The sequence below is a fragment of the Trichosurus vulpecula genome, chromosome 4, assembly GCF_011100635.1.
Source record: "Trichosurus vulpecula isolate mTriVul1 chromosome 4, mTriVul1.pri, whole genome shotgun sequence".
Lineage (NCBI taxonomy): Eukaryota > Metazoa > Chordata > Mammalia > Diprotodontia > Phalangeridae > Trichosurus > Trichosurus vulpecula.
In genome coordinates, this window is record NC_050576.1 from 105,132,248 (window position 1) to 105,150,869 (window position 18,622).

Consider the following 18,622-nt stretch of genomic DNA (forward strand, 5'->3'; position numbering starts at 1 on the left):
GATCTTAGAAAGGCATGGAGAGATTTGCACAAAATGGTGGAGAATGAAGCAAGCAGAACCAAGAGAACACTGTATACAGTAATAGCAATATTGTTTTAAGAATGACAGTCATTTTGACTATTGTAAATGTACAAATTAATAAAGGACACATGAAGAAAGATGCTATCTGCCTCCAGAGAAAGAATCAATAAGTAGAAGTATATATAAAATAATTTTACATATATGTATATATGTATACGCACACATACACATGTATATATACACACATATATGTGTGTATGTATGTATATATACACATACCTATTTGTTTCTAATGGTAGCCATCTCTAGGGTGGGGAACGGAGAGGGAAGAAAGAAAGGGAAAAAAAGAAATTTATACGATAATTTTTTTTGTATATTTGGAGGGAATAGCAAGTTGTACACAGTAGATTAGCAGTTTCATGGGCAATCATCCTTTTTATTGTACTGTGTTATAGAAATGCTTGTTTTGTTCCATGAATTGAAAATACAACACATTTTTTAAAAAGAGGAAGAGGACTGGAAATGTAGGAAGGACCTAGGTCATAAAGAGATTTAAGTGCCAAGCAAAGGACTTTATATTTGGTCCTGGAAGAAATAGGAAGCAATGAAGTTTTTTGAGTAGAGGGGGTATGATGGTGGTGGCAAGGTCAGACTTTAGAGAAATTAATTTGGCAACTGAGTGGTGGATAGATTGTAGTGAGAATGGACTTGAAGCAGGGAGACCAATGAAAAGACAATTTTAGTTGTCCAAGTGAAAGCTGCGGAGGGCCTGGACTAGGGTGATGTCTGTAGGAGTAGAGAGTAGAGGATATATTCCAGAGATACTATGAAGGTAGCAATGACCAGATTTGGCAATAGGCTAGGTTTAAGGGATGAATAAGAGTAGGGAATCCAGGGTGACACTGAAATTGTTGCCCTGGGTGACAGGAAGGATAGAGGTACCCTCAAATGTAATGGAGAAATTTGGCTTTGGGGAAAAAATAATGAGTTCTCTTTTGGACATTTTGAATTTGAGATGACTGCATAACATCCAATTCTAGATGTCCAAAAGGTGATTTGCCTCTATAGTTCAGGAAAGAGACTAGTGCTGTATGTATAAATTTGGGACACATACACAGGTATCGTGATGGTCGTTGAACACATAGGAGCTGATGAAATCACCAAGTGAGATAGTATACATAGAATGAAAAAAGAAAGGGCCCAGGACAGAGCCTTGGGGGCCACCCACAGTTAGTGGACACGACACGGATAAAGAACCAGCAAAGGAGACTGAGAAGCTGCAGGCAACAAGAAAGAGGTAAATCAGAAGGAAAAAATGTCGTCAAAGCCTAGAGAAGAGAGATCATCTAGGTCTGAGAGCAAAAGGTAGTCACAAGATCAAATGTTGTACAGAGATCCAGAAGGATGGAGATTTTTAAAAGGCCATTAGATTGGGTGATTAAAAGATAATTAGTAACTTTGGAGAGAGAAGTCATGAATGAATGATGTGGTTAAAAGTCAGGGCACAGAGGACTTGGAAAAAAGTGAGAGGAAAGGAAGTGCAGTCAGTGCACGTTGGACCAAGATATTTGATATTGGCTTGAAAGGATGGTAGAGTCTGTACAAGTTTTTTTTTTTTAATTTTTGTTGAAGGATTGGACAAACATGCATTTTTGAAAGCAGTTGGAAAGGAACTAGTAGAAAGGAAAAGACAGATGGTTAGAGAGAAGGGATGCTTGAGGGGACAATCTATTGAAGAAGAAGGGAGAGGATGGGCTCAAGTGACTATATAGAGAGGCTGGCCTTGGTAAAGGGAATGGCCACCTCATCATTATCAGAGACTGGAGGAAAAGAGGAGAGTAAGGATGATGTCAAGGGATAAGACAGTAGGGAAGGGGCTTCGTGGGAGGCTTGAAGAGCAAAGAAAAGATTTCAAATAGGTTTTGTGGGGATTGAGATAGTGAATCAATTAGGGAGGAATAAAAGCACTGCCTCGTTGCAGTAATTGGCAGCAGATGAGGTTAGACGACATAATTTTGCAGCATACCCAGTCTTTACAATTGTAAGATTTCCTTCATCTGGGTTCCCAACTCCAAGTCTAGCATTTTATCCACTTGGCTCTCCTGCCTTTCTGATTCAAAGAGATGGTCAAATCCAGTGGAATGAACACTGGCATGGGGTGTGGACATGTAGGTCCTAGTCCTGTCTCTGCCACTAGTTAGCCCTTTATGAAGTCATTAACCTTTTGAGCCTCAATTGCCTCACCTGTAAAATGGACACTTGAACTAGATTCTGCACCTAAGGTCCATGAAACCTGGATGGGATAAAAAACCACTTACATCTTTATTTTCACTTACCTCTAAGTGAAATTTAGAATATCCTTTTATTATTAAAAAAAAAAAAAACATTGTTCTGAGAAGGAATCCACAGACTTTGCCAGATTGCCCAAAGGACTCATGACTGAAAAAAAGGTGAAGGACCCTTAAACTAGATGATCTCTTATCCCACTGAAACTGTGCAAATATAATGAGTGTAGTATGCCAAGTGTGTCCCTCAGGGAGAATCCAAGTAGTAGATTGGTGCTAGGGGAACTTTGCTAAGAAAATTTGGAAGAAGAAGTGATGAGTCTTTTTTTGCCTGCTCTCTTTCCATCTATAACTCTGTTCTCTCAACACCCCTGGTTTCTAGGATGGTCGATATCCCCTTCTCTATTTCCCTTCCTACAGACACCCAAATGTATCAGATGATCTCTGCACCATAGTAGCATCCCTCTTCAAAACAGAGGCAGAGTTACAATTCTTCCTGTGGAGTCCAGCCTGGTCCAGGACTCTCCTTAGGACTTCAAGCCTGTTCTAAGGATCCCTTGGATCCTGATGAGAGGTGGGGACCGTAGGTAAGAGACTGTTGGACCCCACAGTGGCAATGTCCATTGTGGAAAGTCTGCTGGTTTTGGAGACAGAAGATCTGGATTCATATCCAAGTTGTGCCATCCCTGTATGACCTTGGCCAAGCCATTCAGCCTCTGTTTTCTCATTTTTTAGAGGCATCTAAGTGGCACAATGAATAAAGTTCTGGGTCTGGAATCAGAAAAGTGTGAGTTCGAATTCATCCTCAGACTGGCTGTGTGACCCTGGGCAAGTCACTTTACTTTTGTTTTCCTCAACTGTAAAATAGGAAAAATAAGGGCACCTATCTCACAGGGTTGTTGTGAGGATCAAATAAGGTAATATCTATAAATCACTTAGTAGAGTAAATTTTTGTTGTTGTTTTTGTCATTTCAGTCATGATCAACCATTTATGATCTCATTTGGGATTTTCTTGGCAAAGATGCTGGAGTGGTTTGCCATTTCCTTCTCCAGTTCATTTTACAGGTGAGGAAACTGAAGCAAATAGGGATAAGTGACTTGTCCAGGTCACACAGCTAATGAGTGTCTGAAGCCAGATTTGAATTTGGGAAGATCAATCTTTCTGACTCCAGGCAGACTCCACTGTGCCACCTAGCTGCCCAGCAGAGTAGATAGTAGGCACTTAATACGTGCTTATCCTTCTTCATCTGTAAAATGTGGGAGTTGAACTAGAGGACTTCAGAGGTCCTGTCTAGCTCTAAATCTATGTTTCTATGCTCTTTTGTGTTCTAGACCATGGCTTAGTAGTTTTGGTATAAATAGACTTCTGGATAGTGTGTTAGAAGATAGTTATAGTGTGGTGGGAAGACACTAGACTTGGGTTTAAACATTGGCTCTATGATCTTCACCTCTTCAGGCTCATTGTCCTTATCCATAGAATGTTGTGCTAGATGACTTCTAAGATCCTTTCCATTTCTAAGACCTTGGCTTTCCCAGAAGACCAAACCTAAGAGTTAGATGTGACTGCTCTCCTTTCATGACCTGGAGGGATCCCTAGGCCAACCCCCTCCCCCCAGCCCCTGACACCATTTTCCCTCTTTACTCAGGTCACCTACCTGTTTCTGGAAAGTCATTTACACCTTTGTATGAATTGAAGTTCTCTTGTTACCACTCCCAAGTGTATTTGCATGTAGGCTGGACTAGTAATTATGACTTTGTTAAAGTTAGTCAAAGGAATGTAAGGCTGAATCAAAGAATGTTAGGTCAGGGGAACTTTCCCTGGTGGCTCTGAAGTCTAAGTGACCTGGGGAAGAGATTCAATCACATTTTTTTTTGCTATTCCCATTGCTTCCCATTCCACTGGGAAGTTTCCATAGTTTGCTGGGATTTTGCAGATATAGAGGTAAGGTAGGCACATGGGTTCCCTGTCATTTACACCAGGTACTCAGTGCCTTTTAATTAGGAAATTTAATCCAATTCAATTCATAGAATCATAGATTTAAAGTAGGAAGGGACCCAGCTCCCTCAGGAGACTGAGACAACAGAGAGATTATGACTGACTTAGTTCACACAGCTAGAAAATACCTGAATCAGAATTTGAACTCAGGTCTTCTGACTTCAAAAGCCAAGTGCCATACTGTATTCTAGGCTGGAAGATACAAAAGACAAAAATGAAACACAGAGGAACCTGCATTCTACCCAGAGGATGCAACACATAGTCAGATGATTAAATATTTAAAATATAAAGAGTAATAGTAATTTCACAAGAATGAGAGCATTAACTGGGGCTGAGGAAGACCTCCTGTGGAAAGTGATGCCAGGACAATGCTTTAGAAAGGGAGGAATGTCATGTTAGGAGAGAGTCCTTACCAGTCACCCTAGAAGAGGCTCTCTGCCTATATCCTGCCAGTCTTTATCTCCCAAGCTTCCTCTGTCCCTCTTTTTTCCTCCCCTCCTACAGGCCCGTATGGAAGCTAAAGAGGGTCCAGAGACCAGCAACCCAAATAGCCAAGCATTTAATGAGATAATGTATTTGAAGCACTTTGTAGACCTTCAAAGATGTTGTCATCGTTGTTACATCGAAAAGACTGGAAAATAAGCCCGGGGAGAGCAGTAGGGGCTGTTGAACCCAGAGAAGAGAGGGCCATGGGTTTCCCTGAATGACTAGAAAGGGTCTTTATTACAATGAGCTGCTATCCCTCTCCTCAGAGCAAAGAGCTGGAGGAAATGATGGGCTGACTCGATTGATTTTTAAAATGGCAGCAAGAGGGAGTTGGGTTAGACCTAAAGAGGCTTCCCGGCTGTGAGGAAGATTAGTTTTCCTTCGAAAGGTTCTGGGATCTTTGTCCGAATAGGCTTGCGAATCTAAAAATTAACAGCCACCTTCTTGAACAGAGACTAGAGAAGGGACTTCTGGTCTAGCTATAAGGACCTAGGATTCGATGAAGGAACACCTGTACCTGCGGAGTGGGGAAAAGGGGGAGTCATCCGACCTAGTTTCCTCCTTTCTCTTTCCTTCCTCCCCCACCCTCCTCCGCCCCCTATCACCCTGGGCAACCTCGGCTCTGCCCCTTTAAACAGAGGTTTCCTGTCCAGCCAGCTGCGAGATGCCTAGATGGACAGGGCGAGAGGGGGAGCTCTGTCTCTCTGTCCCTCCCTCTCTACCCTCCCTCCCTTCCTCCCGGCTCTCTGTCTCCCTCCCTCTTTCTCCTCGGAAGCTGAAGAGCCGGTGAGGCGGTGGAAGCAGCAGCAGCAGCAGCACCAGCAGCAGCAGCACCAGCACCAGCAGCCGCCACAGCCGCCGAGCAGTAGCTGCAGCCGCAAGCAGCCTTCTCCTTCCCTCCTTCCCTCCTTTCCTCCCTCTCTCCTGTGTTGTGAGTGTGACTCGGGGTGGCAGAGAGAGAGATAGGGAGAGAAACGGTTCTTGGACTTAGCCCGGGAGAGGAGCGAACCCTGCGATCCGGGCTCCGAACTCCGAGTAGCCTGGAACCCAGTGCAGGAAGGGAGGGAGCCAGCAGCTCAGCGGAGGCAGAGCCCCCGGGGCAGAGAGCTTACAGGGGGATCCACACTCCGGACAGACCCCAGGAGCCACCAGTAGCCAGCAGAGCTGAGCTCCTGAGCTCTGGGGACCCGGGGGGCAGAGCTCAGAGCTGGGGAAGCAAGCAGACAGCCGGTAGCCGTCGACAGACGTCAGTCTCCCGCCAGGGAGCTTTGGACCCTGGGACCAGCGGCGCCGGGAGCCTGGAGAGCCAGGAGCGAGCGAGCGTCCCTCGATCTAATCGGAGGAGCAGCACCCCTCACCCCACCCCCCACTGACCCCCCTCCGTACCCCTCCCCACTCCTGGACGTGGTTGGGGGCATGTGAGCTGGAAGCCCGCGGCAACCGGCAGCGATCATCCCGAGGGAGAAGCCCTGCCCCAGCAAAGGACAGAGCTGGAGCCGGAGCCGGGAGAGTAGTAAGTGCACCCTGCCCTGCCCTGCCCTGCCCTGCCATGCCCTGTCCTCTGGCAGCACCACCCCCAACCCTACAGCCCGCTCCTCTCCCAGACTAGGTCCTCCCACGACTCAGCCAGGGCTCACCCCTCTGAGTCCCTTGCGTCCCCTCAGACACCTGAAGTTTGACAGGCGTATTTACATGTTTTGGGGGACACCCCAGTTCTTTTCTCTACTGAGTTTCCATCTGCTTGTAAAGTTTTCCAGGGTGCCCACCCGTCCCCAGAAGTGGTGTCTACCCCCACCTCTCTGCCCCTCAGGTAGTGCCAGTTCTAGATATGGTACTCACTATGGTCAGACCCTAGTTCTCCGTCCCTGGGGAGAGGGAGGCGAGAAGAAGGCTTTGGAGCTGCCTGGTTAGGGGGCTGGTTGTGTGCGGAGATGGAGGAGGGAAACAAGGCAGCGAGCTCGGTCTCTCTATGCCTCCCTAACTCCCCCCATCTGCCTAGCGTCTGTCTGGCTTCTCTTCTTTGCCTGATAACTGACCCGGGCCCCTGTCTCGCCAACCAGTCTGTGGGGCTCAGTCACAATGATTTCCTAGCGGGAAGAGGTGGTGTGTGTGTGTGTGTGTGTGTGTGTGTGTGTGTGTGTGTGTGTGTGTGTGTGTTGTGTGGTGTGTATTCGTGAAGGGAGGGGGCGGGTTTATGTGACATACCCCATACATACAATCCCCAGGAATTGTCCCTAGATACTGGGATATCAATCCAACCCTTCCCTCTCTACTCACCCCCTCCCTTCCTTCCCACCCCAATCCAATCAGCCCTAGGTTCATTCCCAAGAGGAGATGGGGGAGGCGGCATCCTGTTTGTGTCTTAATTCTGCTGTTTCTCTCTAGCTTTTCCCCCCACCCTACACTGGCAACCCCCCCCCCCCTCCTGCCCCCAATTATTTTTTAATTCAGTGATACATGAGGTGAATTTTCTTGTCCTGATCTTGTAAAATAAAAGTCTGGGGAAGGGGATAGTCCCATTCCCAGCGGCTCGCCATTGTTTTCATACAAAGTGTATTCAACATATAAATACACACACCACACACGTGTCCCTGGCTGGATCTGCCCAGAGGTTGGGGGATTCTCCTTCTGGCTAGTCTGGCATTCTCCCTCTGTTGCTCATCTTGGGGATGGGGTAGTCATAAGAAGATGTCGTGGAGTTGTGGAGTGTGCTTTTGCTGTTGTCCATGGAGCAGGGCAAGGGAATGAGTTTTGAATTTAGGGGAGGCAGCTTTCTGGGAAGACCCTGCGCTCCACCGGGTGGTTCCGGCTCCTGACCCCAAAGGAATTGGCAGCGGCTTCAGAATTCCGCCAGACCTCTTGGCAAAGGCCCCCACTACATCAGTCTAGGGAGGAAGCTGGAAGTTTTCCTGGGAAGTTTGCTTTTTCTCCGTGAGAATTTCCGGGCAGAGTCAGGGTGACCCAGAGAGACAGAGATAGAGAGAAAAAGACACGGACACGCAGAGAGAAAGAACAGACAAAGACAGAGACACTGAGAAGAGTATTGGTGTTGTGGGGTCTTCCAGGGGCTGTAGGAAACTAGGAGAACGGAGGGGCCCTGTTGCCTGCTGGGCTGAAGTAAAGGCATTGATTTAATTGCTGCTTGGATTTTTCAGACACCCTGGGCCTCCCCTTTCTTTGTGAAGTGGAGCCCACTGACCAAGCTCTGGAATTCTAGAGATCTGAGTTCCACTCCCTGGCCTTGGGCAAGTAGGTCTTGGGACCTCAGCTCTCCATTGTGGAGAGCTTCTTTTAAACCCCACTTATTGTGAAGAGGTCAGAGCTAGTGGTTCAGACTTAGTAACTGCAGGAGGGCAAAAGACCCTGTCTCCTGATTGTGGGCAATCTGGGTAACTTTGGGCAGGAGATTAATTAATACAAATAATGAGATTCAAAGAAGAGAGATTAAGTATTCAGGTACTGGATCCTGTGTTTAGGTTCACCTCACTACCTCCTTTTGGTTTCTTTTTTTTTTTTTTTGGTTGTTTGGCTAGTTTTAATGAAAGGAACATTCTACTCACCCCACCCTTCCCTCCATCCCTCCCTGGCGGGGCCCTCTCCACCCGGACCAATCTGTCTGGTGGAAGAAAAACTCAGGACTGTCTTCCCCAGTGCATAGCTTTCTTGGCAGCGAATTCCAGGATTGGATGTGCTTTTGTATCAGTGGGGTTTGGTGAATTTCCTGAGAGAGATGGAACCCCAGATGTCTTGGGCCCTGAGGAAAAGTCACCAGGGAAGGGTTAAGGTCTCTTCCTCCTGGGTATCTGCCCCCAAGGCTGTATTTATATTGCTTACTGTTTTGGAACCTCCCACTGCTGTAAATAGGAGATGGAAGGAACTAAGGGGTATATTAATAATAATAAATGCTATACAGTGCTTCTCATCCGCCAGGCACCATGATAAGAACCTCACAATTATTATCTTATTTGATCATCACAACAACCCTGATAGGTGCCAATATTATCTCCATTTTACAGGTAAGGGAAACTGAGGCAAACAAGTGATTTGCCCAGGGTCACACAGCTAGTAACTGAGTGTGTTTGAAGCCAAATTTGAACTCAGGTCTTCCTGACTCGGCCCCAGTGGTCTTTGTCATCTAGCCGACCCCTAAATGTCCCAGCCTGGGGATATTTAATGGGTTTGGAGGAAGATATTAATCTTCTCCTTTTCATCCTAGGATTGTAGGAATGTGCTGTTGAATTAAAATCTCTGGAAATAGGTAGACTAGTGGAGAGATGGGGGACTGCTGAAGAACAAGATCGACTCCGGGTCTTGGTCATCTGGAAATCAGGATTTCAGTTCTGACTCTTTTGCTTATGATTGTGTGACCTTGGGCAAGTCACTGTAAAACTAGAGATACTATTTGCATTACTACCCTTATAAGATTGTGGAGATAATGCCTTCTAAATTAAAAAAGAAACCTGGGTTTAAATCCCATTTAGCCTTGCTGTTTTGTGAAAATTGATGTAACTTAACTCTAGGTCCCTCAGTATCCTAAAAAAAAAAAAAAAGCGGGGGTGGGGGGGTGGGGAGGCATGGAAATGGATAATACCTGTAATATATGTAAAGTACATTGCAAACCTTAAAGTACTTTATGAATGTCAGTCTCTGGAATAGAAATGTGAGCCTTTATTATTATTTAGCCCTCTGGACCACGAGAATAAACTTTTCTGTTCCTTCCTAATTCCCCTCCCCCAACTGATCACTGCTTGAAAACACTTAAGAAAACCTGCAGCACTTTTCGCCGGAATTTCAGTCACAATTGCCCAATCTTCTCTTTCTCCAAAAGGTGTCTCCCATTACACAGCCTCTTCTTTCCCTCTAAAATCTTTGTATTCCCAAATTTAGGCTTTTTCTATTCTGTCAAAGCAGTCTTCATTAAGCACCTAATAGATGCAGAGCAGTGGGACCCAGTGGATAGAGAGCTGCCCTCTGAGCCTGGAAGAGCTGGCTTCGAATCCTGACTCTGACACTCGTTAGTTTTTTGACCCTAGACAGGTCACTGAGCCTCTTGGAGCCCCAGGCAATTCTTTAAAACTAATGCTAAAATATTCATTTGTATTGGTAGTTTTCTCAACTTTAATTTTCGGTAGAGAAGAATTCACAGGTCTTCTTTAAAAAAAAAAAAAGTGGGGCAGATATTGGGCTAGGCCCTGGGCATTGAGTTCTGTAGTGAGATGAGTTAGATTAGCCACTCTTGGAGAGTAGGGGCAGGGCAGAGAATAGGACAATACATAAGCTTACACTTTAGCACATAATAAATATACAGAAAAGTACTTTATGTGTTCAGCTGAAGGGTGAGAACCTTTGGGGAAAGGAGAGAAGGAAAAATTTCATGGAGGTATTGGAATTTAAGCCAGATCCTGAAGGATGGGCAGGATTTCAATAGGTAGAGATTTAGGGAGAGGATATTCTAGATGGGAAACGGCATTAGCAAAGGTGCAGAGGTGGGAAACTAGTCAGTAGTCTTTGGCCCACTTGCCTTTCAGGTATATACTAGAAGTCAGGGATGGGTGGGCATATTCCCAATTCTGTCCCTGGTGTTGTGAGTATCATAAGGCATTCCCCTCTTTCTAAGCCCCCTGCCTCCTACCATTTACATGATCTTTTTTTCCACCCAATGGGGAAGCTAGCCTTAACATTCCTCAAGGCAGCTAAGTGAATGAGTAAGAGGTCAATCAATATTCACTGAGCACCTACTATGCACCCAGTATTGTGATGGATGTGTGTGTGTGTGTGTGTGTGTGTGTGTGTGTGTGTGTGTGTGTTGGGGGATGGTACAAGAGGTTGGAGTCTCTGACTACCCCTTACCCTGTAAGAGCTGATGTGCTGATTGAGTCTTTTCCAGGACTCTAGTTTGACAGACAGGGTGCTTTGAGATGGACATTAGGAGGCTGGCATGAAGTTGACACTTACTTAGGGAAGGGTGTACCAATAGAACAGGACCTTTTCCCTCCACAACTACCACCCCCTCACCCCCATTCAGGGGTGAGGCCATATGTTTGAAAAGAACTGTGTTGGAAGGACCCGCTGCAGGGAGCTGGGAGCTCAGTAAATCGTGCTTTGAATGGAGTTATTTTTGTGTTCACTGTTTGCTTAAGAGGGCCTGCTCCTGCCTGAACTCGTTGCATTCACACTCTGCTGGTCCCCTTCCTGGAATCTGGCCTTCTTAACTCGGGTGATGGTCATGGTGCCTGCCAGGGGGTTGAGAATGAGGGCCCAGAGGAGATCTGCTCTGCCCTCGCCCTCCTCCCCTTTAGCTCCATTGGGGAAGATCCAGTGTTTAAAGAATTGAACCTCCTCTTAAGCCAGCCCATTCCCACATCTTTTGTGGGTGTGGGGTGGGGGAGAGGCAGTGACATTCCTGACTAGTCCCTGGGCTGAGGTCTTTGCATTGCGGCTCTCCTATGTTCCTTCCCCTCTGTTACCCTTCCGTCCAAGTTCCCACCACAAATTAAACTATCCCTTATAGGTCCAGTAGCAAACAAAACAGTTGAATGGATTATTTCCTTTTTTTTTAAGTTTAATTTTTATTAATATATTTTATTTTAACATTACCTTCATTTCCCAATATATCACTTTTCTTCCCCTTCCCAGAACTCTCTCTCCTAACAAAGAATAAAAAAGAGAAGAAAAAAGTTCATCAAAACTAATACATCAACTGAGTCCACATGCTTTCTTCCATACCCATTGTCCCCTCACCTCTACAAAGAGGGGAGGGAGATACACTCTCAGATCTCTTCTTTGGGACCTAGCTTTCTCATTTTAAACATTCAGCTTTGGTTGCTGTCCTTTTCACTTACCTTGTTAAATAGTCGCTGGGTCTGTTGATTTTTCTGAATATACTTCATTTTATTTAAGTCTTTCTTTGTTTTTCTGTAGTCTCCTTATTTCTTTCTTCCAGCATGGTAACATGTTGTTACATTTACATGTCACAACTTTCTTACCCGTTCCCCAATCCATGTGTATCTACTTTTGTTTCCAGTTCTTGGCTACTTTGAAAAGTGCTGCTATAAATACTGTGGTGTATGTGAGACCTTTTGTTTTGTCATTGACCTCCTTGGGGGATATGCCTGGAACTGGGAACTCTGGGTCAAAAGATTTGGACATTTTAGCCACTTTCTTAGCATATTTCCAAATTGCTTTCCAGAATGGTTGGACCAATTTGCCACTCTACCAACAATGCATTAGTATGCCAAATAGATTGCTTCGGTTGGATAATAGAGGTTGGCAAAAGGGCCCTAAAGTACTACTTGGCTCCTCTGGATTGAATGGGTATCCTTAGCTGGAAGTCAGAGTTCATAAAAATCATAGGATATTAAAGCCCAAAGGGATCTAGAGGTGATCTAATCCAACACTCTTATTATTATAGAAGATGAAATCAAGTGCTAGAGAAGTCAGGTGACTGGCCTGAGATCAGAGTTAGAAAAAAATAGCAGAGCCAAGATTTGAACCTGGGTCTTTTGACTTCAAATTCAAGGTTCCTTCCATTATAACACACTGTTATTGTATTATGAAATATTAACTGTACAAAACATTGTACATGAAATTCCCTGAATTTAATAAGATTTTTATCCTGGTTATGGTGATGTGGTATTTCCTTTCTGGGGTAGGAAGCATCTTCCCTCCTCCCTGCCTCCTAAGCCTCATCCCACCATTAGGTAAAGGGTTTTCTCAAAGCATCTGTTCTCTTTAATTCCAGCCTTGTGTCGTTTAGCTAACCTTTGCTTAACACATATCTTAGTATCCCCCCTCTTCTGGACTTTCCACCCTGAGGGTGAATAGGACCTGGCTCTCCTCAAGTCCAGAAAGTCTCCTCCACCCACTAACTTCGTTTTTCTTCTATGAGGTCCCTCTGCCCAACTCCCAGGAGTGTGTAGGGCAGAGTCCTGAACTGTCTCTGCTCTGCAGTTGGTTGGTTTAGAGAGAGTCTGGCAAAGACGATAGAGAGAAGGCAACAGCTGTAACTCCTCTCTCTTCCCAGATTCTTCCTCTTAGAAGAGAAAGCACAAGCCAAGGGGAGTAAGATTAAGAGGAAATCACCAGGGATAGACACTGCCTCCTCTCTGTGGGTAAACTTGTGGGCCAGGATAACACAGGGTCTTTCTGGCTGTGCCATACCATTCAGAGTAAGTCACTTCACCTTTCAAATGTTTCCCAAAGGATGAATCATTTGTGGGAGGGATGGAGGTGGTACAGAACAGGGTGAGAAGGGAAACTGAGGTCCTGAACTGACATGCTACAAGGTCAGAGTCAAGACTCAACCCCATGAAGCCAGGTTGGGGATGAAGAAAGGGAGGAAAGGAGAAAGGAGTAGAGGGCAGAATTTCCAGCTGCTTCCTTCCTTCCCAAACAATATTCTTTCTCCTCCACCCTACCATCCCCTTAGCAACTCCTGGAAGACTTGATACCCTCAATTAAATTTGGAATTCTGTTCCCTTGATACCTGCGTTCAGACTCTTCTGCTCGATGGCCTTAGCATTTAAATGGCCTTCTGCAGTATGTGTGGGATGGGTATTAATGTCCAGCTACCACACACCGGCTCCCCCCACCCCAAACCATTGTTCTACTGTGTCTGCTGGGGACATGTGAACAGCTTAGGTTTCAGTGACTTAGCCCTAGAGAGGGAAGGGAAGAAAAGAGGAAGTGTCAGTAAGGGGGAAGGGATAGGACTAGGCAGCCTCTCTCCCTTTACCATTATTGGTTTGTAATCTCTGCCAGACTCCTGGCTCCTCTTGGGACATTGGGGGCAGAGTCTGCAGTGTTCTTTTTCCTAGGCTGGACCAAACCCCAGCCCCCACCCCCACCCCCAATTGCTGTGCTTAGAATGGAATGTGCTGTATGTGGAACGGGATGGAGTGAGAAATCAAACACTGTCCTGTCCTATTCCCCAACCAGTTCAGAAAGGAAACCACTGCCTCCAGGGACATGGCACAGCTGGCAACCCCCTTCCCCCCCCCCAAAAAAAAAGAAAGAAAAGAAAAACCAGACTCAGGTTACCTGCCTTTTGGGAGACAAGAGCAAGGAAGGTGCCTCTCGGGGTCACCAGGCTTGGGGTGGGCAGTAAGACTCGTCACAGAGAAGGGACAGAGGGCAAAGAAGTCTTAGGTACCCTTACTTGGTAGCTGAGGAATACCTAGTTTAGGTAACTCTTTTTTTAAACTTCCAAAGGAGGTCAATATAACTAAATATAAATGGGTGTTTTATGTTGACTTTTGATTTTACATTACACTCCCACTCCCCACCTTCAGGTTGAAACCTCCCCCCACTTTATGACAAAGCAAAACAATTAAAGAAAGACCTCTGATATATAGATGCCTGAAAATGTACACAATATTCTTTCCTAGTAGCCTTCCCCATCTTTGCCAGGAGGGAGGAGGTAGATTTCATTATCTCTTCCCCTTGGACCTTGATTGCTTTTTCTATTGCTTAGAGTTCAACTTCCTTTTGGTTATCTTTTCATTTGGATTGTTATAACCATTTATCGTATTGTTCTCTTGCTCCTGCTTATTTTACTCTGTATCAGTTTATAAAAATCTTACTGTCTTTCTCTGGACTTGTCATTTCTTAGTGCACAATAACACTTGTTACTTTCCTATACCATTTTCCAGCCATTCTCCAACTGATAGTCACTCTCTTTGTTTTCAAGCAGTTTCTGATTTTTACCTCCTTGTGGACATAAATATGCCCAGTAGTAAGACTGTCAATGTAATTTCATTGACTGGGTAGGAAGTAGAATTGGGAGGGTGGAGTGAGATTGTGATGGAGGCATTTTATAGCAGGTGACATATTCCCCCTTCTTTCCTGATCATTTTGGGGCTTAGTCAAAGATTTTTTTATGTAGTCAAAGATTTATTAATCTTTTTAAAAATACAATTTAAAAATTCAATTTGATTGATATATTTTATTTTAATATCATCTGTATTTTCCCACTATATTTCTTGCCCCAGTCCCTCTCTGTATCACAATAGAAGAAAAAAGAGGGAAAAAACATTTCAGTGAAACTAACCAGTGGATAGAGTGCTAGCCCTGGAGTCAGGAGACCTGAGTTCAAAACCAGCCTCAAATGCTTACTAGCTATGTGACCCTGGGCAAGTCACAAGTCACTTAACCCTGTTTGCCTCAGTTTCCTCATCTGTAAAATGAGCTTGAGAATGAAATGGCGAAGAACTTCAGTATCTTTGCCAAGAAAATCTCAAATGGGGTCACAAAGAGTCAGACAGAACTAATCAACCCCCCAAAAAAAACCCATCCCAATGTATCAACTGAGTCTGACATTATATTCAATGTCCCTCAACTACAGCCTCTGCAAAAAAAAAAAAAAAAACTGGAGGAGGGGAGAGAAAGAGGTCCCTTTTCATGTTTCTTTGGGGTCAAGCTTGGCTATTATAATTTTCCACATTCAGTTTTGATTGTTCTGCTGTTCTTTCCATTTGCATTGTTTTAGTCACTGTGTGTTTCTGCTTCCTTCACTTTGGATCAATTAATCTACGTCTTACCATGTTTCTCTGTATTCATTGTCTTCATTATTTCTTATAGCATATTAACTTTCTATGACATTCATGTATCACAAATGTCCTCTAATCCTTTGTCTTTTCCTCCCTTTCCCCATCCTCATCCCAACTTCATGGGGTTGAGTCTTTGATCCTATCCTTGCTGGTAGTAAGTCAGCTTACTACTCAGTGCCTCAGTTTCCCTTCTTGCCCACTTCTGTCCCACCTCCCTACCTCCCTCCCACAAATGATTGTCTTTGGAAGAATTCATTATTATTGGTGATATTTTTCCATTCTGGGTCCCTAACATTAAATCAAGGGCATGGAGCAAGAGGGAAGGAAGTGCTCTCCTCCAGGAGATCCTGAAGAATTCCCTGTCACAGATTCCTGCTGTCACTTCTACCCCACTAAGTGGGAAAAAAACAATTGATGAAGCTTAGCTTTGGCTCTAGAGGTATTTGTACATATGTGTAGATGTGTGTGTGTGTGTGTGTGTGTGTGTGTGTGTGTGTAGGGAGGGGAGGATCCTAGGCTTGGAGTTGAAAGGGACTTTGAGGTCCTCTAATTCAACCCCTTCATTTTGCCAGTAAGGAAACTGAGGGCAAGTGGCAAAAGAAGGACTTGAATTTCCATCCTCTGACTCCAAATTCGTTGGTTTCTACTATACTGAAAGTGCTAAAGAGTGGTTGGAAGGAGTTTATAAGGATTTTTTATAGGCAGGTGGTATGAGTGGTGGAAAATGTTAATGGGAGTATTTTTTTTAATTTTAAATCCATTTATTTATTTTTAGTTTTCAGCATCCACTTTTATAAGATTTTGAGTTCTAAATTTTTCCTCCTCTCACCCCTCCCCAAGATGGTATGCAATCTGATATAGGCTATACGTGTACAATCATATTAAACATATTTCCATATTAGTCATGTTGTGAAAGAAGAATCAGAACAAAAGGGAAAAACCACGAGAAAGAAAGAACAAAAAAAGAGAAAATAGTATGCTTCGATGTGCATTCACACTCCATGCTTCTTTCTCTGTATGGGGACAGCATTTTCCTTCATGAATCTTTTGGAATTGTCTTAGATCATTGTGTTGCTGAGAAGAGCTAAGTCTATCGGAGTTGGTCATCGCACAATGTTGCTGTTACTATGTACAAAGTTCTCTTGGTTTAATGAGAGTATTTATGAAAAGACCTATTGAGGAAAAACTGAATCAAAGGCAAAAAGCTTGCTTGGTTTCCCATTTCCTCTTTTTTTCTTTTTTCTTCTTCTTTTTTTTTTAATTGGGACATAGTCTGTACCTATAAACCATGGGTTTGCCTTGAAAAGAACTCTATATATATCTTTCCAGGAAAAGGAGCAAAGAACAACTCTCCCCATTTTACAGATGGGATTACATAGGTTCAGAGGGAGAAAACAATTTGTGCAGTGTCACCTACCCAATCCAGAGTACAGGTTTTTTGACTCCAAGCCCAGACCTCTTTCTTAGAATTTAGGTGTCAGTCTCTTCTTCCTTAGTCGAAGGCCACTAGTGTTGACTAAGGGACAGCTAGGTGGCACAGTGGATAGAGCACTGGCCCTGGAGTCAGGAAGACCTAAGTTCAAATCCAGCCTCAGACATTTGTAGGTATGTGACCCTGGGCAAGTCACTTAACCATGTAGCCTCAGTTTCTTCATCTGTAAACATGAATTGGAGAAGGAAATGACAAGCCATTCTAGTATCTTTGCCAAGAAAACCCCACATGGGGTCACAAAGAGTCAGACATGACTAAAAAATAACTCAACAACAAAAATATTGGCTAAACAACTTCTTCCCTGAGGGGAACATTGGGCCCAAGAGAAGAGAAAATAAAAGAAGAGGGGGAAGGGAGGTCATGGGGTGGGATTGGGGGGCATGCCCTTATGTGCAACTTCTCTCATCCTGATACTCAGAATAATTTTAGGGTTTTTAATTCCACTATCATGGTGGGTGGCATTCCAGATGGGTGGAAGAGGCATGGATGCCACCCACCCTTGGGGTAGCTAGGTGGCACAGTAGCTAGAGTACAGAGACCAGAGTCAGGAAGACCAGAGTTCCAATATGGTCTCAGACTTACCACTTGTGTGACTGTGAGCAAGTCACCTAACCTCTTCTATAAGATAGGAATAATAATAGCCCCTAACTCCCAGAGTTGTTGTGAGGACCAAATGAGACAATAATTATAGTGCATAGGATAGTGCCTAGAACCCAGTAAGTGGTTAATATATATTATCATTAATATATAAATGTTAAATTCATATTATTATTACAATTCTTATGAATGTTAATCCACCTAGTACCTCCATCCTCCTCCTCTGCCTCATTTTTTCCCCTTCTGCTTAAGGAGACTTTGGAATATCTCTTTCAGGGAGACTCCTGAATAGGTGAAGGGGAAGGGTTGGAAAGGTAATGAAAGGGTTAAAGGCAGGGGCTACTTAGGCCTGCTGGGTTAGCCTGACTGAGGGCTGGGAGTCTGCCCTGGAATGTAGCTGGGGAGGAGTGGGGGGAGGGAGGCCACTCCCTGGAGTGCCTCTCCTCTTATCTTTTGTTTGGAACAATAGCTCTCCTGGTTTATTGTCTTTAACCTCCTTACCTCTGTTTTGAGCTAGGGAAGGAAGGGGAAGAATGAAGAAATGGAGGGAGAGGCCAGCTAGTCTTCACCCTGAGGGCACCCAATCCGAGAAAACCGCTTTGGAGGATGTGTTTTGGGAGGTCGGGGGAGGGAGGGGAAAACTCCAACCTGAGGGGCCTGGAGAGTCTGGGCTGGGTGAATATATGCTGGGGGATGGGAAAAAGAGAGGGGAGCCTGAGAGGTGGGGGTTGGGAGAGACTATCCCTCATATGAATGGGGTGGGAGGGCCTGGAGGAAGAAGAAATGTACCTGTGACCATTATAAACCCCTGCCTCCCCCCATTCCCCATCCCTTCTCTGCTTCCAGGCTCCTTTTCTGTAAATAACCATTGTTGATTCTCTTTGTGGAAGTGTCCCCGTCCTGGGGGATAGGAGCCTGGAGATGGAGGAACCCATCATGGGTAAGGTGGAAACTGTCCACTGTGTGGAAAATAGGAAAAACATGAGGGATGAATTTCATTTTGCCTGGACCTCCAAGCCCATACTTGGGAACGATAATAACACCCCCTCCTCCCCACCACTTTTTTTTCCCAACCTTGATGCACAGCAGTCCTTAAAACCAGAGGAGATGTTAGAACTCTTTCAGTCCAAATGCCTCCTTTTGCAGATAAGGAAACTGAGGCCTCAAGTGGTTAAATGACCTCCATCTAGGGCAGGAG

General features: G+C 44.8%; 1 protein-coding gene across 2 annotated transcripts in view; it reads left to right on the forward strand.

The window, feature by feature from the left end:
* The first annotated feature begins 5,552 nt into the window (after window positions 1-5,552).
* Window positions 5,553-18,622, forward strand: part of SOX13 (SRY-box transcription factor 13) — a 76,107-nt gene continuing 63,037 nt past the window's right edge. Inside the window, exon 1 of one of the 2 annotated variants that reach the window (XM_036757786.1) lies at window positions 5,553-6,301. The gene's annotated coding sequence lies outside the window, so the exon portion shown is untranslated. The remainder of the gene's footprint in view (window positions 6,302-18,622) is intronic. The other variant, XM_036757787.1, reaches the window with a different exon arrangement.